The 23,841-nt window shown below is 42.6% G+C and overlaps 1 protein-coding gene and 1 long non-coding RNA gene across 2 annotated transcripts in view; one reads left to right on the top strand and one right to left on the bottom strand.

Annotated features, from left to right (window-relative positions):
- Positions 1-9,565: 9,565 nt before the first annotated feature.
- On the bottom strand, positions 9,566-23,162 carry LOC144504403 (uncharacterized). The gene is made up of 4 exons (XR_013499618.1): positions 22,913-23,162; positions 22,485-22,574; positions 13,707-13,839; positions 9,566-9,675 (listed from the first exon to the last, which is right to left on the bottom strand). It is a non-coding gene; the product is annotated as an uncharacterized LOC144504403 (long non-coding RNA).
- The window catches only part of foxn2a (forkhead box N2a), a 64,083-nt gene continuing 63,253 nt past the window's right edge, over positions 23,012-23,841 (top strand). The window contains exon 1 of the mRNA XM_078229656.1: positions 23,012-23,427. The gene's annotated coding sequence lies outside the window, so the exon portion shown is untranslated. The remainder of the gene's footprint in view (positions 23,428-23,841) is intronic.

Raw genomic sequence — 23,841 nt, 5'->3', positions numbered from 1 at the left:
TTTTTGGAATGCTGTATTGTGAATTCTCATGCCCCACTTTCCCCAGTGTAGCTGCAGCATTACCGGCGTATTTAGGCAGACAACACCTCTACAATATTTAAATCATTTGTCCTATTTCATGCCACGACCTTGAACAGTGGTGTAATTTGGGCCGCTGTATATTGTGAGCGATATGGAACTGGATGAAAATGGTAGTGTATTCTTGGAACTCTTAGCGCTGAATCTCACCAATCAGTACTTTTCAAATGTGGGTGTGGAATCTGACTGAGTCAATAAACAGACAAAAACAGATTTCATTTTGGTAATCACCTTGTTCTAAGAGCTTGATTGAACACAACGTTACAAAGGACTGTGTGCTCTTAACTAAATAACTGCCCTATTTTTGCCAAAGATATAATTTCATTGGTTTCCCATTGCAGATGGGAAACCTAGTGTTACTGATATTGTCCCTTTCCTGGAGAATTAAATGAAAAAAAGCAAAAAAGAAACCACACTTAATAAAATCACTGCACTACTGTTACAACAAACATTAAAATTAAAAGACTATTATTCAGCCATATGATTGGGACAGCCCTGCCCAATGTAGACAAATGTTAAAGTCCAAACCAGCCAGATTTCCCTGACGTGTATGCTACACAAATATATTACTTGTACACATGCAAAAAGGCATTTAAGCAAGAGTTTAAAGTTATTCACAATAAATGACCATGTAGGAACTCCTACTTCTTTCAACCTTGACCTGCATTTCTTTCCTTCAGTCAGATTTTCAACAAGCATGCAGTTTAGAACAAAATCAAAGCTCCTATTATATATAGGTAAGCAAGGAGGAATGTTGAAGGCTTTAGAATCAGAGGCCATAATCTAAAAATTAGGGCCAAGCTGTTCAGGAGAGATGTTAGAAAATACTTCTACACTCAGAGATTGGTGGAGATTTGGAACTTTCTTCCTCAAATGGCAGTGGATGCTGGTTCAATTGTTAGGTTTAAGTCTGAGATAGACAAATTGTCATTGAGCCGGTGTATCAAAGCAATAATACCCTCCAGACTCATATGGCCACTGGTCATAGAATGCCTCAAGCATACCAATGGACACAGTGGCATACTGGTTCGCACTGCTGCTTCACGGCGCCAGGGACCCGGGTTCAATTCTGGCCTTGGATGACTTGGTAGAGTTTGCACATTCTCCGTGTGTCTGCATGGGTTTCCTCCGAGTGCCCGGTTTCCTCCAACACTTCAAAGATGTGCAGGTTAGGTGAATTGGCCATGCTAAATTGCCCCTCAGTGTTCTAAGAACAAGGAGGGAAAATTCACCTTTGTCAGTCACATACAATGTCATTTGTGTCTCTGGTGGTCAGACATCTAGTTTTGTACTGGTCAGTCCAGTTGCCAGGTATTGGATGGCTTCACATGTATATTAACCATCGGTTGACTTACCTTTGTAAAGTACCAGCTAAAAGGAATGTGCTCATTCCTTCCCCTGTCTGTAGCAGCCTACATGCAATGGGGATGCAAAAGTCAGGTTTGTTTTCATACTTGTTTTTTCTCACACACCACCTTGTTGGAGATTCTGTGTCATTGAACAGACAAATTAAGTAATGTCACAGTTTAAATATTGACATCACCCCATGTGTGATTACATCACCTTCATATGAGGTGATATTGTCCCACGTGTGATGAAATCACCAAACATGTGTCACAAAGTTGTCTGAATTCGGTGGCCTTTGGCACTGGCCAGCCTGTGGCTTTGATGAGTCATTCGGTATTGTGGCAGGGGCAGAAACATGGTTGTAGAAATTCAAACATGGAGGTCCAGGAAAGATGGACATGGGAGGTGAGCACACGTTCAAAAGCCTTGGAGAGAAAAGGGAAGATGGAGATGAACGTTAGTTAGAAAGAATGGAGGGATCAAGAATTGTTTCTTTGAGCCGGTTGATGATGGCAGATTTAAAGGAGAGAAAGAGTAGATACATTGCTTAATGCATTCGCATCAATTCCTGACAGAGCTATTAGGACACATTTTGATATAAATCGATTAATGACTGCACTAAAATGGCAGAAACAAGAACTTACACAAACATGTTAACCAATGCAAATAAAAATAGCACATGGTGTGAGTTCACAGAAGTAGCTTCTGAAATCAAGGCTGGAGAAAATGAAAGAAATTGAGGGGAGGAAGGGTGTGCATTGCAATAAAAGAATAATACAGGTACATCAATGAAGGGTTTTTTAAATAAACTGTAAAGTCTCTCACTTTCTGTATGTCTCCCTAATTTGCATTAAAAACACCTTTTTCGGTTGTATCTGCTGAGAATCCGATCATTTGTTTGAACTGGAATGTGAAATGTCATTCACTAAGTTGTTTCCTGTTCTACCCCTGCTGTTTTCTCTTGTTTGCACTCCAGCTGAGGTCTACTAAATCATTTGACTAGATACTTGGCCTCTTGCTCTTTATTCCTTTGTTTCCTATCCTGGCAGACGGTCTATTAAACTCTAACCCATTCACATTTAAACGGCCTGGTGCTTTGGTATGAAGAATACCAATGTTCCTTCAATTACTCAATACAAACACAGCCACCAGGTCACTGGGAAACATTTTAGCTTTTTCTTTCTTCATTTTTTCATATACAAAGCACTGAATGAATAATCAACTCTGTCTGAAGCTCTGGTGTCACTGCTGATTAAAAATTACTTTATTTATGATTTATAGATCTACCTCAATGGTTTGGGGTAAATGTAGTTGGAAATGGGGGAATAAACAACTTGTTGAACCCAGTCAGGACAGAGATGGGGCTATTAAAATTGGTCTCAAATGCCTGTGAGTCACGGAGGAGAAAAATACTTAGAGAGTGAAATACTCCCTCTGCCCATCCCCAAAAGGTACAAATGGACATCAGGCAAGGACGCATCACAATTGGCTGTGATGCTCACTGTCATCACTTGTGAATTCGGATATGGTACTGGAGGAATAATCACCAGTGGGTTTAATTTTCAGAGACAATAAATGTATGGAAGTTTACATGGTGAAGGATGGTTACTAGCAAAACATACCTGCCAACTACTAGTTTTCATGAACTGTACCCCAGCAAGTGTCAGTGACTGCAAAAGAGCCAACTGATGGTTGAACCTGGGATGACACATTGTGCAATTGTCAACTGGAGTGCAAGAAAATTTTATTCAGTAGTTTTAAAAGCTCAGACAAAGAGAATTGCTTCACTCCCTCCTTTTTGAGGTTTTTTTCTCCCTCCTATCTCTCTGTGCCTGAGAAGGCAGGTAGCCATGTTCCAGTGGTCTCTTAGTAAATCATAGAATCATAGAAACCCTACAGTACAGAAAGAAGCCATTCGGCCCATCAAGTCTGCACCGACCACAATCCCACCCAGGCCCTACCCCCATATCCTACCCACTAATCCCTCTAACCTCCGCATCTCAGCACACTAAGGGGCGATTTTAGCGTGGCCAATCAACCTAACCCGCACATCTTTGGACACCTTGTCAACTATACCCTAACTGTGGATGTCACAAGATTCCTGACATCAGCCGGACAAACTGTTGCCTTTTAGTTTTCACTATCTGGTTTCATTGCATGGCTGAGATTTGCAATTCACTATTTATAACATTGCACTGCAAACATATGTTCCACCATTCCCTGGCACAGAATTCCAAAACCTGTATTCCTGTACCAATTACCTTTTCTTCAGCTGCACAATTTTCCTCAGTAGGGCATGTTTCCAAGTTACACAGAGGATTTTTAAAAAAAATTGTAGTATGTCCATCCTTTCTACATTCGGCAAAGGTTACATATTCCAATTTTGCCATACTACCATTCAAATTAAGGACTTAGTACACCATAACCACATTCACCCCTGCCAACTAAACACAAACTGGTAAAATGCAGGCCATAGATTTGCAGTATGGTTTTCAACTGGACTGTCTTTTCATCACATTGTACAGGTGCAGGCTCTGTAGTAGTTTGTAAGTAAATGCACTTTCTGTGGTAGTAAGCTGTACCGAATAGGGAGGTCAGGGAGGGTTGTCAGGGAAAAAATCGGACCTCTCAGGGACAAAAGTGGGGAATTATGCTTGGGGCCCAAAGAGGTAGGGGAGATCCTAAATGAGTACTTTGTGTCGGTATTCACAAAGGAGAGGGATGTGTTGACTGGGAGTGTCTCGGGGGAGAGTGTTGAACCGTTGGAGAAAATCTCCATTACAAAGGAGGAAGTGTTAGGTTTGTTAGAGAATTTAAAGACTGACAAATCCCCAGGGCCTGATGGAATCTATCCAAGGCTGCTCAGGGAGACGAGAGATGAAATCGCTGGGCCTCTGACGCAAATCTTTGTCTCGTCACTAGACGCAGGTGAGGTCCCAGAGGATAGCTAATGTGGTCCCGTTATTTAAGAAGGGTAGGAAGGATAACCCGGGTAATTATAGGCCAGTGAGCTTGATGTCTGTGGTGGGGAAGTTGTTGGAGAAGATTCTTAGAGATGGGATGTATGCGCATTTAGAAAGGAATAAACTCATTAACGATAGTCAGCATGGTTTTGTGAGAGGGAGGTCATGCCTCACTAACCTGGTGGAGTTTTTTGAAGAAGTGACCAAAATGGTTGACGAGGGAAGGGCCGTGGATGTCATCTATATGGACTTTAGTAAAGCGTTTGACTAAGTCCCTCATGGTAGGCTGGTGAAAAAGGTTGGATCTCATGGGATAAAGGGGGAGGTGGCTAGATGGGTGGAGAACTGGCTTGGTCACAGAAGACAGAGGGTGGTAGTAGAAGGGTCTTTTTCCGGCTGGAGGCCTGTGACTAGTGGTGTTCCGCAGGGCTCTGTATTGGGACCTCTGCTGTTTGTGATTTATATAAATGATCTGGAAGGTGTAACTGGGGTGATCAGTAAGTTTGCGGACGACACAAAATTGGCAGGACTTGCAGATAGTGAGGAGCATTGTCAGAAGCTACAGAAGGATATAGATAGGCTGGAAATTTGGGCAAAGAAATGGCAGATTGAGTTCAATCCTGATAAATGCGAAGTGATGCATTTTGGTAGAAATAATGTAGGGAGGAGCTATATGATAAATGGCAGAACCATAAAGGGTGTAGATACGCAGAGGGACCTGGGTGTGCAAGTCCACAGATCCTTGAAAGTGACGTCACAGGTGGAGAAGGTGGTGAAGAAGGCATATGGCATGCTTGCCTTTATAGGACGGGGCATAGAGTATAAAAGTTGGGGTCTGATGTTGCAGATGTATAGAACGTTGGTTCGGCCACATCTGGAATACTGCGTCCAGTTCTGGTCGCCACACTACCAGAAGGATGTGGAAGTTTTGGAGAGAGTACAGAGGAGGTTTACCAGGATGTTACCTGGTATGGAGGGGCTTAGTTATGAGGAGAGATTGGGTAAACAGGGGTTGTTCTCCCTGGAAAGACGGAGGATGAGGGGAGACTTAATAGAGGTGTATAAAATTATGAAAGGCATCGATAGGGTGAACGGTGGGAAGCTTTTCCCCAGGTCGGTGGTGACGTTCACGAGGGGTCATAGGTTCAAGGTGAAGGGGGGGAGGTTTAACACAGATATCAGACGGACATATTTTACACAGAGGGTGATGGGGGCCTGGAATGCGCTGCCAGGCAAGGTGGTGGAGGCGGACACACTGGGAACGTTTAAGACTTATCTAGACAGCCATATGAACGGAGTGGGAACGGAGGGATACAAAAGAATGGTCTAGTTTGGACCAGGGAGCGGCGCGGGCTTGGAGGGCCGAAGGGCCTGTTCCTGTGCTGTATTGTTCTTTGTTCTTTGTCCCAGGTTTAATTCCGGGCCTGCGTTGAATTTACTGACCTCAACCCTAATTGATAGCAGTGGAAGGGTAACAATTGGTCTCGGCACTAAATAAACTATGGAATGGAAGATCAGCCAAGATTTAAAGTAAAGGACTCGGTCTTCAGGAGAGAAGCAAAAAATGTCAAGGGGCAGAAAAAGTATAGATCTCATGGTTCAAAAATGACACTCCACTCCACATCCAGACAAGCTTCATGACTGCAGTGATTATCCCTTATGACCTCTGGCTTTCAACACATTTGAGTGCATCACCTTCTGAAGGTGTCATTCCTTCTTTGTACACTTCTTTGGTTCTTTTCTCAGATGATTTCATTCCTGTTTGTCCCCAGACATGCTCCTTTGCATCCAATATATCCCTCAATTACATCCATTGGCCTCCCCCTATGTCTCATATGTATTCTGCAACCCTGTGATACAATTTCACAGGGTTCTCTCAATCTTCCACAGTAACACTGAAGGCCAATTGTTGCCCTTCCACCACTGCTAGCAATTAGTGTTGAGGTCAGTAAATTCAGCATAGGTCTGGAATTAAACCTGGGACCTCCCTATTCGGTAAAGTAAAGTTTAAAGTAAAGTAAAGTTTATTTATTAGTCACAAGTAAGGCTCACATTAACACTGCAATGAAGTTACTGTGAAATTCCCCTCGTCGCCACAGTCCAGTGCCTGTTCAGGTACACTGAGGGAGAATTGAGCATGGCCAATGCACCTAACCAGCACGTCTTTCAGACTGTGGGAGGAAACCGGAGCACCCGGAGGAAACCCACAAAGACACAGGGAGAACGTGCAAACTCCACAGAGAGAGTGACCCAAGCCGGGAATCGAACCCGGAGCGGTGAAGCAACAGTGCTAATCACTGTGCCACCGTTAGAGGTTCCTGATCTCGTTACATCTGCTAGGTGGTATAAATATAGGTCAGGCGAGAAGAGTATATGTATGAAACACCAGAGGACTTCTGACACTGACGGAATCATCCAGCCATTTAAACTCTCTCTCCGGAGTTTCCAATCTCTATCAAAGTTATTGTGGGAACCCTGTGGAAATTGTATCACAGGGATGCAGAATACATATGAGACATAGGGGGAGGCCAATGGATGTAATTGAGGGATATATTGGATGCAAAGGAGCATGTCTGGGGACAAGCAGGAATAAAATCATCTGAGAAAAGAACCAAAGAAGTGTACAAAGAAGGAATGACACCTTCAGAAGGTGATGCACTCAAATGTGTTGAAAGCCAGAGGTCATAAGGGATAATCACTGCAGTCATGAAGCTTGTCTGGATGTGGAGTGGAGTCATGATGTGGAGATGCCGGCGTTGGACTCGGGTAAACACAGTAAGGAGTCTAACAACACCAGGTTAAAGTCCAACAAGTTTATTTGGTAGCAAACGCCGTGAGCTTTCGGAGCGCTGCTCCTTCGTCAGGTGAGTGGGAGTTCTGTTCACAAACAGGGCATATAAAGACACAAACTCAATTTACAGAATAATGAATAATGATTGGAATGCGAGTCTTTACAGCTAATCAAGTCTTAAAGGTACAGACAATGTGAGTGGAGAGAGCATTAGCATAGGTTAAAGAGATGTGTATTGTCTCCAGACAGGACAGCCAGTGAGACTTTGCAAGTGCAGGCAAGTTGTGGGAGTTACAGATAGTGTGACATGAACCCAAGGTCCCGGTTGAGGCCGTCCTCATGTGTGCGGAACTTGGCTATCAGTCTCTGCTCAGCGACTCTGCGCTGTCGTGTGTTGTGAAGGCCGCCTTGGAGAATGCTTACCCGAATATCATTCGGCCTCTGATATTCGGGTAAGCATTCTCCAAGGCGGCCTTCACAACACATGACAGCGCAGAGTCGCTGAGCAGAGACTGATAGCCAGGTTCTGCACACATGAGGACGGCCTCAACCGGGATCTTTAACTGTATCTGTAACTCCCACAACTTGCCTGGACTTGCAAAGTCTCACTGGCTGTCCTGTCTGGAGTCAATACACATCTCTTTAACCTGTGCAAATGCTCTCTCCACTCACACTGTCTGTACCTTTAAGACTTGATTAGCTGTAAAGACTCGCATTCTAATCATTATTCATTATTCTGTAAATTGAGTTTGTGTCTTTATATGCCCTGTCTGTGAACAGAAATCCCCCTTACCTGACGAAGGAGCAGCGCTCCAAAAGCTAGTGGCGTTTGCTACCAAATAAACCTGTTGGACTTTAACCTGGTGTTGTGAGACTCCTTACTGTGGAGTGGAGTGTCATTCTTGAACAATGAGATCTATTCTATACTTTTTCTGCCTCTTGACATTTTTTTTCTTCTCCCCTGAAAATCAAGTCCTTGCTGAATCACAGGTCAATAGATATTATCCACTCCCGTCTAAGTGAACATTTTTCAAATGTGAGCCCTGGCAGTATGTGTTGAAAACCTGTTTAACAGCGGTGGAAAACTGTTTAACTATGGTGGATGTTAAATGTGAATCTGATCTAGTTCATAACCAATAATTTCCAATAGTGGTCAATGGATAGTGATAAGGAATAGGAACTCTGCCTCATTTTCTCTTATCTACCCAAAATAGACTAAAGCTTTTATAGTCTTTCTTGTTCTTCTGACTTAACTCAACTAATGAAGCAAGATGGGGAATCAAACTAATGAATTGCCTGGTCTGTGTCACTCAGTTACATGCTGGATAAAATCACTGAGCAATCAGAATGACCAAACTATACATTTATTTACTACACTTTATTTTTCTTCCTTGTGCCACTAATTACCTCCTTCTACTGTGACTGAATAGATCTACTTCTATACTCTGTCTATCCATCATTTTGCCAAGAAGAGAGTTTCTAAATACTGTGTGGTAAAGCCTGCTGTGAGCAATATCACAATGTCTACACAGCTACATTTTTGTTCTTGTGAAATGATCACTCTCTGCATTTTAACTTCTTCCTGCTGGTAAAAAGGGAACAAAGAAACAGCACCCTGGTATCACTTTCATAACAAGGGCTGCACTATTCCCTTCATCACCCCTCACTACCACACATACAATCATATTAATTCACACCATTAAAATTGTGTTTCAAGTACAACAGTGCTCTCGCTGCTGAGATAAGGGGATTTTTCCATGACAGATTGATCAGTCTGCAAACTATTTTTAATAGGTTTTTAGGTAATTTGATACAGTTGAGAGTTTTGTTTGATGGACATTTTGCCTCTGTGATTTATTGGTCTCAATTATTTTAGGTGACTGCTGTGGCAGTAGGACAGAACATCTCTATTTTACAAGACAGGAAAATTATACCATGTAAAACACAATTATTATTCTGCTGTTAAAAGTGTAAGTTTGTGACCCGTAAAAGCTACAAAATCTAATTGCTGCTAAGTAGAAACTGGGGCCCTGAGAGTGCAAAGGCCATGATTCCGGCAATGATCATACACTGGTGTATTCTAGCACTATTACCTGTTTCACACAATCACACTAAGTCAAAAATCTACCCCCAAATGAAAGGGTAAAATCTAATTTGAGCTTCCATGCAAACAACAACGAATTTAGGTACCAACTGTGATTTGTGCACAAGTCTGACTCAGCTGCAGATTTGAGGCTGCCAGAGAGCTGATTCTATTGGCTTTTGCATTGCTTGGATAATTAGTGTCTTGTAAGACCACCGTTATTGATATTACTGTCAACTTGTCATATTATCTTGAAGATGCTAAAAATGAAAATTGCAGGTTGTACTTCATTTTGATAATTACCTTTCAATCTGTCTAGCTGATGTACTCGTTGTATCAAACAGGTAGGAGAGTGTTGATTGGACAGTGTGATACATTTCCCCGAGGGCAAGGGGCATCAGTTCCAGGTCAGCCTATAATTCAATACAAATAAAGGATAAAATGTGCTTGTATGACTTTGTGGTAAGCTAAAAAAAAAGGTTCCTGTGCATAGCACAGCAGATAGTTCAGCTGATAACTTTTCTCTAGTCAATAGGCTTGGGCACTGAACTGAATGAGAACCAGTCATGGCTCAGAATCTATTTATGTTGAATAATCACTTATCACCCAGTTGCTATGGTGCTGAATTAGACTTGTTTCTTTTGTGGGATGGGTTGGGTAACATTTTTTAAAATGTTCACGCACAAGTATATGTTCCCACTTGCTTAAAAGATGCATCCATAGTTTTATTATTCTGCGTCAAGTTTCATGAATTGTTGTCTTTTGAGGGGTGAGAGCTTATTGGAAAGTGGGATAATACAGTACCCATTCACCTGTTACCAGTTTCATATCCAGACATTTCTCCTCTTCCAGTTGTAATAACAAGTTCTAAGGAAAATTGATTTGGGAAGCATGCACCACAAGCTGTTGTAAAAAAAGTGAAAGGAAATAGGGGTGGGGGCGGTAGAGAGATCACCATGTTTTTAATATCACGGTATAGAATTAGAAGAGAAACAGATTTCTCCTATGTCAGGCAAATGTTTTATTCATTCAGAGGGTAAGTGTGTCTCCTAAACTTAACCTGAAATGTTTGATTTTGACACCGGGTGGTAAAAGTAAAATTATTTTCAAGTTACTAAAATTTCCCCTGATGCCTTGGTTGCCTCAGACAAAACATGGGTTCAAACATGGTCGATGCTGAATTCACCAATTTTAGCTGTAGGATAATGGCAGGGCTCTAATGTGAACATCCCAAGATAAGCATGGAATGAATTAGCTATGTACCCGATTGCTGATTATCATTTGCTAACCTGTCATGTTTCTCTGGGCTGGAAAATCTCAGCAGGTCTGGAGCATCTGTAAGGAGAGAAAAGAGCTGACGTTGAGTCCAGATGACCCTTTCTCAAAGCTTTGACAAAGGGTCATCTGGACTCGAAATGTCAGCTCTTTTCTCTCCTTACAGATGCTGCTAGACTTGCTGAGATTTTCCAGCGTTTTCTCTTTTGGTTTCAGATTCCAGCATCCGCAGTAATTTGCTTTTATTCCGTGTTTCTCTGGGCATTGGATGAGAACAGCATCAGGATCACAGCCAAACCCTTCATGGTGGATGGACTATTAATCTAGCAGGAACCACTGGATAAAATCAGGGGCAGGAAGTGTGGCTAATGATGCAATTGAAAGAGATCCAGGGGTCCTAAAACTCTCAACATACAAAGTGTCCAAGGCAGAATGAGAATGAGAATAGATAGGGATAACTAAGAGTAGCGCATAAAGTTGATGAGTCATGCTCAAAATGTATTTTGGTCAAAATGCACAAATACTGCATCTAGCTCTGGTCACAGGCACACATTTAATTGTTGGAGGCAGTTCAGTGAGCTACAAGGAAGATCCCTCTTGTAAAGGTCTGAGGTATAAGGACAGAATGGGGAAAACTAAGCTCTTCACTCTTGAAATAAGATCTTATTGAGCTATATAAATAGTAAAAAGCATAAAAGAGCAGATCCAGAAAATCAACTCAAATTATAATTCAAGAGCAGGACAACTACGAACTAGTAAAAGGCAATATTAGAACAGGTATCAAGAAGTAATTCACAGAGGGAAAAAATCTCGGGAATAATTTAAGAAAACATTAGTTCCTGCAATGAGGACTTACAGGGACACCCTGAATAGATGAAATAAGATGTCCTTCCTCACCTGTATTATCTTGTGAAAAATTAATTAATCTGCCTCAATAGCTATCTTGCTAGGAGGTTATTCTTTTTTTAAAAATGGCTAAGTATTTGCAAAGGAAGAATGTAAAATGAGAAAGGCAAATGTGAATAAGATTAAATGTGCAGTTGAAAAGTTTATCTTAATATTACATTAACTCCATGGGAAGGGTAATGGCTCTATTGAGCAGAAGATCTCAAGTTCAATTCTTGGTCTGTGTTGACTTAACTGTTCTCAACGAGCACATCAACTGGAACTCTACCGTTGGGTCCAACAGTCGTGGAGTTTGAGAAGGAATTATCAGCAAGGGTTTCAGGAAGATTTTCAATGGAAACTGTTGGAAACAACAGAACAGTGCTTGATTGAAAGGTTTCACCAGTTGTTTGGGCTCACACAAGAAGAATGGCCACAAGATGCTGGTTCATGTGGGACAATATCCTGGGATAAGGTTGCATCTTTAAAGTCAAAAGTGCCCTTCCAATTTACATTCAAATAAAGGGATGTCCCAGTGACATTACATGCGCTTTCTGTAAGTCTGGCTCTAGAATTCAGTCAAAAATCATTTCACTGTTTTGCAAATTAATCTAACATATTCTTGATGTGCTCCTTTTCTGTTCATTGATAATCAAAATTGAAAGCTTCATTAGATACCAGTTAACTATGGAATATTCTAAGCCTCTAAACGTCACAACAAAGCAGCAAGCTCAAATTAACTACACAAGTTTTTTAAAAACCTGGAGTGAAAAAGGCTTCATTAATAGAGTGTTTATGAACACACTAACTCCTAAATGAACTAGGCTACATGTACTAATACCATTATCTCACTTCAAGCTGAATGCACACACTGTAAAATTAGTCTCTCTATTTCTGTTTGAAAAAGCTCATTGTGTCAGGTTGTCAGTGAGATGAGACTAGAACAGATTTATAGGCAATTAAAGCTACAAGACTCCTCCACGCCATGTAACATACAGAAGCCCTCTCAGTTCGCAGCTCCCCAGGTCATGATCATAATCTGAAATAATTGACCCCCAAAGTGTGTATGGCTTTACTTATCTATTCTTTATAACTTTTATTCAAATTTTACGTGAATGAACAAATAAATGGATGTAATTTTATTAAAATATTCATGGTATTTCTAGGTTTTGTACAGGATAAGGAAGCAAGCAGAGAACGTTTGCAGTGTCCTTCCACTTAGAATGCCCTTTCAGAAAACAAAAGATTGCTGTGCTACTGAGGGGAAAATCAGCTCCCGTTTACTACCCAGTGACTCTTGCTAAGTGTGTGTGTGTGTTGGTGTGTACGCATGTGTTTGCATGTGAATTTCATGCACGTGTGTGTGCAACAGTTTCAGGCCCACTTATAACGTCAGTCCCCTGCTGTCAAATCATAGAATCCTGCAGGCTGGGAAGGGGCCATTCATCCCATTGTGTTTTAGTGGCTCTCTGATACAGCAATCAATCAAACCCATTTCCCCCTCTTTCCTCAAAGCACCACAATTTTCTCTGCGACAATAACTTCTTGGACCTTACATGAAAAATGGGAGTTTGGATGTGGTAGCAGAGGGCCGACAGATCACATGGAACGGCGCATCAACATGAATCAAAATCGATCAGGAGAGTGGAGAAAAAATGCACAAAGAAAAATTAAACATTAATTCTTGCAATCATGCAGTGCCTTTCCACTAAACACACTTTATACCCAATGGTTTAATTTTGAAGAGCATTGATTTTTACTTAGCCAAACATGGTAGCCAGTATCATCACACAGCAGCATGGAGTCAAACTGACAACCAATCATGTTTGATGGTTTTGGTTAAGGAATGAATGTTGACTTAGAAAATCTGAATAATACCACAGGTCTCCATACACTTGGACATATGATATATTTAGGTCTCCATACACTGACATATGGGATATCTAATCCAAAGAGCATCTGTGAAGAATCAGTGCAGGGTTCAAAATCAAAACGTCAGTTATGGGGACAAAATGCTTTAGTTTCCACCAAAACAATTGTGTGATCATGCATAAACTAGGCTTGAGAACAACCTTAACTAACATTTGCACTCACTTCAAACATCAGCAAAACTCTGGCAACCTTTTTTGGAAAAGGACCACCAATCGGTCAAAGTGAACAGTATTTTCCCACCAATACATTTTATTGTTACAGTATTTTATTCTCGAGAAGCCCAGGAGAAAATCGAACAATTTGTTAGGCATTTATATATTACTTCAGCAAAGCAAATGAGACAGTGAAGTACCTTACTGATGAGGCTGAATCCATGCTATATTGTTCAATTTTCAACCTGGAACCAGCAGTGCAGAGGTTGAAGGCCATCTGTGAAATCCACCTGTGCTTTATGATTCTGCACCAGAAACACTTTAAAGTAGCATCTATAGGGATCAGGTTCAATAATCAGTTCTGAGTAAGTAACATATTTTCGTGCTAGTGACGACCAATAATCATGATTCTTTTAAAATGAAAATATTCATTCAATATATAGGGGATGAAATTCAAGTTTGGTGGGATTCAAAACAAGTTACATATCCCACCTGACACTCCTTGTTAAAACTGACAACAGCAACTTGTATTTAGATGGTACCTTAAAGTGATAAAATATGTCTAGATGGTTCACAGGTTACAAAGCAAAAGTTGACATTGGGGTTTAAGGAGGGTATTCCAGAGCTTTGGGCCTAGGCAACTGAAGAAGCATGTTGAAACAAACAACCATCTATGGTGGAACAAATAAAATCGGGGATGTGTACAGATATCTTGGAGAGAACAAAGAAAAGAAATACAGCGACTTTCACAACTTTTAATACGTCCCAAGGTGCTTTACAGCCACTGAGGTACTTTTGAAGGGTAGTCACTGGTGTAATACAGGGAATGTGGCAGCCAATTTTGTGAACAGCAAGCTTGCACAAACAGCAATCTAATAATGACCAGAAAATCTGTTTCAGTGATGTTGCTTGAGGGATAAATATTGGCCAGGACCCACCCCAGGGGTAACTCTTTTTTTTCCCAAATAGTGCCATGGGATCTTTTACATACACCTTAGAGACCAAACATTACCTCAGTTGAATTTCTCACTTGAAGGACAGTGCAGCACTCCCTCAGTACTACATTGGAGTTTGAACCAGGGTTTTTGTACTCAAGGTTCTGGAGTAGGACTTGAATCCACAACTTTCTGATTCAGAGGTAAGAGTGTTATCAACGGTGGCACAGAGGCATGATGGGCCGATAACCCCCTGTTCTGGTGTATGATTTTATGACATCAATAGATGGCAAAATCAAAAGGAGGTGAGGATAATGATGTCCCCCAAAGGGCAACTGATGCGAGATTAATTGTTAATCTTAAATCTAAGATCGATAGATGTTTGTTATAACAAAAGAGATTAAGAGATAAGGGACAAAGGCAAGTGCACAGAGTTGATTCACAGATCAACCATGATTTCAATGAATAGTGGATTAGGCTCGACAGGGTAAATGGTAAATTGGTCCTGTAACAGACACCCGATCCACTAACGCTTGTTTTCCCCCCTTCCTGAAGTTAAATTTCAACCTCACTATATTTATATTTTAGAGCTATGTAAAATTATTTCCTTTTTTTCCTCCTGTTTTTTCCAAAAATATACTTCATTCACTAAATTTATAAAAGTACATTGTGAAACGTCAACATTGAACTTTGACATAAAGTGCCAAACAGATCAGTTTCTTTCAATATAGTATGTGACACCATGAAGTGCCTCACTACACTTATAATTAATTACAAGTTATCTTTACATAGTACTGGATGTTGGGATATGCCAGCCTGCAGTGCTTATTCATTGACAGGTCATTGCAGTGGAACAATAGCAGGTTTTGGGCAGACTGAAGAGTGTCTTTCACTGAGTTGCCAGTCTTCCGACAGTAGCTGATGTTTACCGAGGTGTTTGTCTCTGGAAGTAGCCTGTGGAGCAGTGTCTTGCATTATGAGCTGTTCAGAATGAACCTCAACAAAAACTGCTGCACATCTCTCCAAATCTACTTTACAAAAGCACATTCCAGAAGGAGATGGGTGATGGTCCCTTCCCCACCTTAACTGACTTGAGAGCAGTTTGCAGAGGGATGGAGATTCCGGGTGTGCAGGAAGGATCTAATGGGGAGAACCATTCTCACCACCAGCCAAACTAAATCTTGGTGCCCATTTGAAAGTCCTGACAATGAAGCATTCTGCCAAATTAATTTGAATGTTTGCTCAAGGAACCATCTCCTTTTCCCGCATGGCCTCAGGACGTTAAGTGTAGACCACTACCTAATGGATTTGTGGTCAAACGTTTCCACAAGGAATTGGTGGTATGGCACTGTCCAATTGAATGGAGCATTCCACAGCAACATGACGAGATCCATCCTTCATAACATCAGGGACAGACAAACCCTCAGCACATTGTGACAATTGGTGTATGTGTCTCGAAGGTCTATGCACAGCTTGATTCAACCACGTAAAGAGATGGTCATCAGGATGAGGGCAATGTTGCGTATGACTATTTCTCCTTTGTCGAGAGATTTGTACATCGTATCCCTGTGGACACAGTCAATTTGCGATCCCCAGCCAAAGTAGATGATGACTCAGATGATCAACATATAGGAGTAGGGTAAGGGCCAGACCTACGCCAGCATATAGCAACACCAAGAGTGCCAAGCACCAGATGACTAGCTCTTTATCTGCAGAAGAGAGGGAGCTTCACGCCCACATAGCAAATGAAATTCTCCATTTTAGCAGGAAGGATAAAAAAATACCTATTATCTAAATGGTGAGAGATTATAGAACTCTGAGGTGCAGAGGGATCTAGGTTTCCTGGTGCAGGAATCACAGAAGTTCAGTATACAGGAAGAGCAAGTAATTAAGAAAGCTAATAGAATGTTTTTATATATTGTGAGGGGAATTGAATACGAAAATAGGCAGGTTATGCTTCAGTTGTACAGAGAGAGGTGAGACCACATTTGGTGCATCATGCACAGTATTGGTCACCTTATTTAAGGAAGGATGTAAATGCATTGGGAGCAGTTCAGAGGTTTACCAGACCAATACCTGGAATGGGTGAGTTGTCTTGTGAGGAAAGGTCAGACAAGATCTGCATGAAGAGTAAGAAGTGACTTGATTGAAACATAAAACATCCTGAGGGGTCTTGACAGGGTAGATGTGGAGAGGATGTTCCGTCTTGTGGGAGAATCTAGAATCTAGGTTAAAAATAAGAGATCAACCCTTTAAAAAAAAGATGAGGTGATTTAAAAAAAAATAAAGAGTGGAGTCTTATGAATTATCTTCCCGAAAAGGTTGTGGAAGCAGAATCTTTGAATATTTTTAAGACCGAGGTGGATAGATTCTTGGTAAGCAAGGGGGTGATAGGTTATCTGAAGTAGACGGAATGTAGATTTGAGGTTACTATTGTTAGGGTCCAGATCAGAAACTCCAAGTTTCTGTGAAGTTAGCCTAGACCAAACATTTCCTTTTGCTTGTGGCATTAGGGTGAACATAAGGTGTTTTGCTCCAGATATTATTCAATTGATACCTGTCTTCTGACTCTCAGTAAGAAGTTTAACAACACCAGGTTAAAGTCCAACAGGTTTATTTGGTAGCAAAAGCCACACAAGCTTTCGAGGCTCTAAGCCCCTTCTTCAGGTGAGTGGGAATTCTGTTCACAAACAGAACTTATAAAGACACAGACTCAATTTACATGAATAATGGTTGGAATGCGAATACTTACAACTAATCCAGTCTTTAAGAAACAAAACAATGGGAGTGGAGAGAGCATCAAGACAGGCTAAAAAGATGTGTATTGTCTCCAGACAAGACAGCCAGTGAAACTCTGCAGGTCCACGCAACTGTGGGAGTTACAAATAGTGTGACATGAACCCAATATCCCGGTTGAGGCCGTCCTTGTGTGTGCGGAACTTGGCTATCAGTTTCTGCTCAGCGACTCTGCGCTGTCGTGTGTCGCGAAGGCCGCCTTGGAGAACGCTTACCCGAATATCAGAGGCCGAATGCCCGTGACCGCTGAAGTGCTCCCCAACAGGAAGAGAACAGTCTTGCCTGGTGATTGTCGAGCGGTGTTCATTCATCCGTTGTCGCAGCGTCTGCATAGTTTCCCCAATGTACCATGCCTCGGGACATGCCGCTCGACAATCACCAGGCAAGACTGTTCTCTTCCTGTTGGGGAGCACTTCAGCGGTCACGGGCATTCGGCCTCTGATATTCGGGTAAGCGTTCTCCAAGGCGGCCTTCGCGACACACGACAGCGCAGAGTCGCTGAGCAGAAACTGATAGCCAAGTTCCGCACACACAAGGACGGCCTCAACCGGGATATTGGGTTCATGTCACACTATTTGTAACTCCCACAGTTGCGTGGACCTGCAGAGTTTCACTGGCTGTCTTGTCTGGAGACAATACACATCTTTTTAGCCTGTCTTGATGCTCTCTCCACTCCCATTGTTTTGTTTCTTAAAGACTGGATTAGTTGTAAGTATTCGCATTCCAACCATTATTCATGTAAATTGAGTCTGTGTCTTTATAAGTTCTGTTTGTGAACAGAATTCCCACTCACCTGAAGAAGGGGCTTAGAGCCTCGAAAGCTTGTGTGGCTTTTGCTACCAAATAAACCTGTTGGACTTTAACCTGGTGTTGTTAAACTTCTTACTGTGTTTACCCCAGTCCAACGCCGGCATCTCCACATTCTGACTCTCATACAGCAGAATCTCAGAGATTTATTTCCTGGCAGATTCCAGTCTCCAACTTCAGAGAGGAAAAAAGAGGCACTGCTCTCCAACAACTCCAAGCAGCATCTGACTTGAATATTCTGTGTAAGCCTAGCTCCAGTCACATGATTTGTTTCCTATCTATCATCCTAATCGAGCCCTACTTCACAAAACCCCCCAGAGAAATCACCAAAACGGCATTAGTTCCGATTAAAACAAACATTCTAGCATATAGGAACAATTATGCTACTGCAGGAACAATACAGGATGCTGTTTATAGACCCAGCGCCGGTTAGAACAGACTGTTTTAAAAAAAAAAAATCCTGCACAAGATACATGACTCAAATACATTTCTTAAAGGTACAGTATCGTCAGTCTATCAGATCAGCCATTATCTTATTGAATGGCAGAGCAGGCTCGAGTGGCAGAATGACCGATTTCTGCTCTTGGTGCATATAGTCGTATGTAGTCTGGGAGGACCGAGTCCCATACACACAAGTGGAGGTGGAGTGTGTTTCAGACTGGGTTGCTTGTTCAGTCTCACTTCTGACCAATCAGAGACTGCTCGTGGGTGTTATCAGAATGTGGGGGCTCAGATTGGCTATAATCAAACACTCAAGTCAAAAAAAAAATCAAAACACCTGCTCCTCTGGCTAATGTTATACAAGCAACGGCCCACAGTGCCACAGAGGGAAACAGCTTCACCCTGTCTGCAGGGCACTTCTCATCAGATGACAACTCAGAGTAGCAGGTCCTGTATGACAAGTCCATCAGCAGCAAATGCAGGAATCAGCCTGTGATGGGCTGAATAGCTTCAATGCATTTTTTAAAAAAAAAACAGCAGAGCAGTCTGCCAATCAGTCATGGCTACACTGGAAAGCCTGGATTGTCAGGTTTAATTTGACACTCAGAGTCCTTGCGTTGTTTTGCCGATATTTCACGGTGGGGTTCAGGAGGAGGAAATTCTGTTTGGTTTCAAGAATGAAAAGGAGGGAATGTTTTGAAACTCATTAATTTGGGGCACCCGTGCCACTGCACAGTGTTTTTCATTGTAAATCTGTCCCAGCCCAGTTCCCAAAGAACATGGCCTTGCTCTTACCACAATTTACTTTGGCACCTGAAGCCAGTTCAAACTGGTCACTGTCTTCAGTTTCTGAACTGACAGCGGATCAGAGCAGAAGGCAATGACTTTGTCCATGACAAAGGGGCTTTGTCTTGTCCGTCTCCACTGCCTTGGATTATCACTCCTCTAATGCCCAACCCTCCTGATGGATTCAGCAAAACGTTTGAATAAAACACGTGTACAAGACATGGGAGAGAGGACAGCTGTCTGACTCCAGATTTGATTAGAAAACTATCTGAAGCCCACACATGATTGAAACTGCACCACTGATATTTGTGTAGACCAGTTGGATCCAATTGGGAATTCCCTCCCCAAACTCCATTTTGGAGTATATCCATCATATAGGCGTGCGATATTCTGTCAAAGGCCTTCTCCTGATGAATCAGGTGTCCATCCTCCTGTCCCACACACATAGGCAATAGTGCACCTGAGTGATACGAGGCATTTGGAGATCTTCCTGCTGGGTGCAGTGCAGGTGTGCTCAAGGTGGATCACGAACTCCAGAACACACTTGAGCCAATTGATGATGACTTTGGATTGAAATTAGGAGCAAGGAGGTTAAGCTGAACTTATACAAGACACTAGTTAGAACTCAGCTCGAATATTGTGTACAGTTCTGGGCGCCACACTATAGGAAGGATGTGAGCACTTTGGAGAGTGCGCAAAAAAGGTTTACAAGAATGGATCCAGGGATAAGAAACTTCAGTTATGAGGATAGACTGGAAAGGTTGGGACTGTTCTCCTTGGAGAGAAGGCCAAGAGGAGATGTGATAGAGATGTTCAAAATCATGAAGAGGCTGGACCGAGTAGATAGGGGGAAACTGTCCGTCCTCTTGTGAAAGGATCAAGAACGAGAGGGCACAGATTTTAAATGATTTGTAAAAGAAGTAAACTTTTTCTCACAAGTGTTTCAGGCCTAGAATGTACTGTCTGAGGGGTGGTGGAGGCAGGTTCAATTGAGGCATTCAAGAGGGCATTAGATGATTATGAAACAATGTGCAGGGGTAGGGGGAAAAACAGTAAGAAGTCTCACAACACCAGGTTAAAGTCCAACAGGTTTATTTGGTAGCACAAGCCACTAGCTTTCGGAGAGCTCGCTGCTCCTTCGTCAGGTGAGTGGGATTTCAGTTCACAAACAGGGCATATAAAGACACAAACTCAATGTACAAAATAATGGTTGGAATGCGAGTCTTTACAGGTAATCAAGTCTTAAAGATACAGACAATGTGAGTGGAGAGAGGGTTAAGCACAGGTTAAAGAGATGTGTATTGTCTCCAGCTGGGACAATTAGTGAGATTTTGCAAGCCCAGGCAAGTCGTGGGGGGGTTACAGATAGTGTGACATGAACCCAAGATCCCGGTTGAGGCCGTCCTCATGTGTGCGGAACTTGGCTATCAGTTTCTGCTCAGCGACTCTGCGCCGTCGTGTGTTGTGAAGGCCGCCTTGGAGAACGCTTACCCGAAGGTCAGAGGCCGAATGCCCGTGACTGCTGAAGTGTTCCCCAACAGGAAGAGAACACTCTTGCCTGGTGATTGTCGAGCGGTGTTCATTCATCCGTTGTCGTAGCGTCTGCATGGTCTCCCCAATGTATCATGCCTCAGGACATCCTTTCCTGCAGCGTATCAAGTAGACAACATCGGCCGAATTGCAAGTGTATGTACCGTGTACCTGGTGGATGGAGTTCTCACGTTTGATGATGGCATCCGTGTCGATGATCCGGCACGTCTTGCAGAGGTTGCTGTGGCAGGGTTGTGTGGTGTTGTGGTCACTGTTCTCCTGAAGGCTGGGTAGTTTGCTGCGGACAATGGTCTGTTTGAAGGCAAGAAGTGGGGGTGTGGGGATAGCCTTGGCAAGATGTTCGTCTTCATCAATATGTTGAAGGCTCCGGAGAAGATGTTGTAGCTTCTCCGCTCCGAGGAAGTACTGGACAACGAACGGTACTCTGTCCGCCGTGTCCTGTGTTTGTCTTCTGAGGAGGTCGGTGCGGTTTTTTGCTGTGGCGTGTTGGAACTGTCGATCGATGAGTCAAGCGCCATATCCTGTTCTTATGAGGGCATCTTTCAGCGTCTAGGGGTGTCTGTTGCGATCCTCCTCATCTGAGCAGATCCTTTGTATACAGAGGGCTTGTCCGTCGAGAATGGCTTCTTTAACGTGTTTAGGGTGAAAGCTGGAGAAGTGGAGCATCGTGAGGTTATCCCTGGTCCATGGTGAGTCTGATGGTGGGATGGAACTTGTTGATGTCATCATATAGTTGTTTCAGTGATTGTTCACCACGAGTCCAAACCATGAGTTCTGTTTGTGAACAGAACTCCCACTTACCTGATGAAGGGGCAGTGCTCCAAAAGCTAGTGGCTTGTGCTACGAAATAAACCTGTTGGACTTTAACCTGGTGTTGTGAGACTTCTTACTGTGTTTACCCCAGTCCAACGCCGGCATCTCCACATCATGGCTACTGTAGACTGTCAGTGTGATCAAGTGATTCCATTAATTAAGATACCTCAGCCAATACCTGTGATGGAGATATGATCTTACAAGGGGAGGTTGGAAAGGCTAGGTCTGTATCCATTGAGTTTAGAAGATTGAGAGGTGGTCTTATTGAAACAGAATATCCTGAGGAAACTTGATAAGGTGGACACTGAATCTTGTGGAAGAGCCCAAAAATGTGCAGTTGGGTTGATTGGCCATGCTAAATTGCTCCTTAGTGTTAGGGGGATGTCAGGGAGATTAGTAGGGCAAACGTGTGGGGTTAGGGCCTAGATAGAATTGTTGTCGGTGCAGGCTTGATGGGCTGAACGGCCTCCTTCTGCGCTGTAGGGATTCTATGACAAGAACCAGGGGAAGTTTTAAAAAAAGGGGTCACCCAATAAAGATGAGAATAACTCATTCATGGATTATGAACCTTTGGAATTCTTACCCAGACAGTGGTGGAGACAGGGTCAATTAATCTTTTTAAGGCAGAAGTAGATAGTCTCTAAATTAATAAAGGAATCAAAGTTTATCGGGTGTTTGTAAAATGTGGAGTTGAGGCCACTATCAGATCAGCCATGATCTCAGAGTGGCGGAGCAGTTTCGAGGGCCCGAATGGCCTACACCTGGATGTTCCTGTGATAGCAACAAACTTTTACACTTTCCAACATTATTCACTATAACATTAGGTGATTTCTTTTCAAATCTACTTACTCAGGTTAGTTGTGGCCACAAGCAAGATCTTTTACACAGCTGTCATTGGGAGGAATCGTTGCTTCCGTACGTTTTCCTTTGTGGAGATGTCTGAAAATATAAAAAACTAGTTAAAAATACGTTTTTGAATTAAGTAAAGCAATCAACACACCATTTTAAAATCTAGAGTAATGCTCAGTAGATACCATGCATACCCTGAACCCTCCTTTCCTTCTCCCCTATGTATATACTCTATGAACGGTATGTTTCGTCTGTATAGCGCGCAGGAAGCAATACCTTCCACTGTATCCCAATATATGTGACAATAATAAATCAAATGCATATTAGTGTCATTGGTAAATTGGGAACACCAGCACACTTTAAGAGTCCAGAAGCGCCTTACATTCTCTGAATCAACCACTCGTCATCATTTCCCAAAAAACCCTTACCGCCAAAATGACGTGGAGGAACCCCGAGGCCAGCCATCTCATTGGCTGACGCTTTCTGCCAACTGCACTCCCCGACTTCCACCACCTCCGCTTTTGGATACAGAAAAAAATTAATAACTTTATATGCAAAAAAAAAGAGGAGGATTGACGCTTGAGAGTTTACAACTGTATTGGTCGGAGACGCAAAAACCGGCCGAGTGACTGCAACCCCTGCGTTCCCTCTCTGTGTCTGAAGGAAGTGCCTGACTGTGGGACAGACACACACAAAGCGGCGAGTCCGGAGCCATCTGCTGCTGGCAGGGGAGGGGCTGCAGGCGGCGGCACGTTACCATGGCAACATTAGGGGATTTCGTGGCGTTCTTTTGGAGTTTCTCTCGCTTCGGATGAGCAGCAGCTGCTGGCGCAAGACGCGGTTGGCAAAAATATATCTATTATAAGTATAGGGAAATATAAATAAGCAAAACAAACGAAGAAGTAGCAGCTCCACAGACTGCAGCGTTACGTGCCGGAAGATCGTGAGTATGAATCTATATCTGATTTGAAATGGAGTGAGAGTGTGTTTAATTGAGGAGCAGTGTGGTCTGTGACTATAATGAGAGGCAGTGGGGTTCCCTCGTGCTTCGAATTGTATCCGTTCCTTTCCTCCCCCGCGTTCGAAAGGAACGTTGCCCGGGAATCGGTGTCTGAACGTTCCAAGGGCGCCGGGCTGAGCTTGCACTTTACAATCACATCCGAAACCTTTCGCCTATTTACACCTACATTATCATTGAAGGCCGCAAGTGGACTTTTGACCCCCCCCCCCCCCCCTTGAGATGGATAAGCTGTTTATATCAAGCGGTGATCCACTATTTTTGTATTTTTTTTAAAATTGCAAACTTTAATACTCGTGATTCTGCGTGAGAGGTGGTAATTTGGCTAGATTCGGAATC

Source organism: Mustelus asterias, chromosome 15 (assembly GCF_964213995.1).
Source record: "Mustelus asterias chromosome 15, sMusAst1.hap1.1, whole genome shotgun sequence".
Classification (NCBI taxonomy): domain Eukaryota; kingdom Metazoa; phylum Chordata; class Chondrichthyes; order Carcharhiniformes; family Triakidae; genus Mustelus; species Mustelus asterias.
This window is presented reverse-complemented; position numbering and strand designations above follow the sequence as displayed.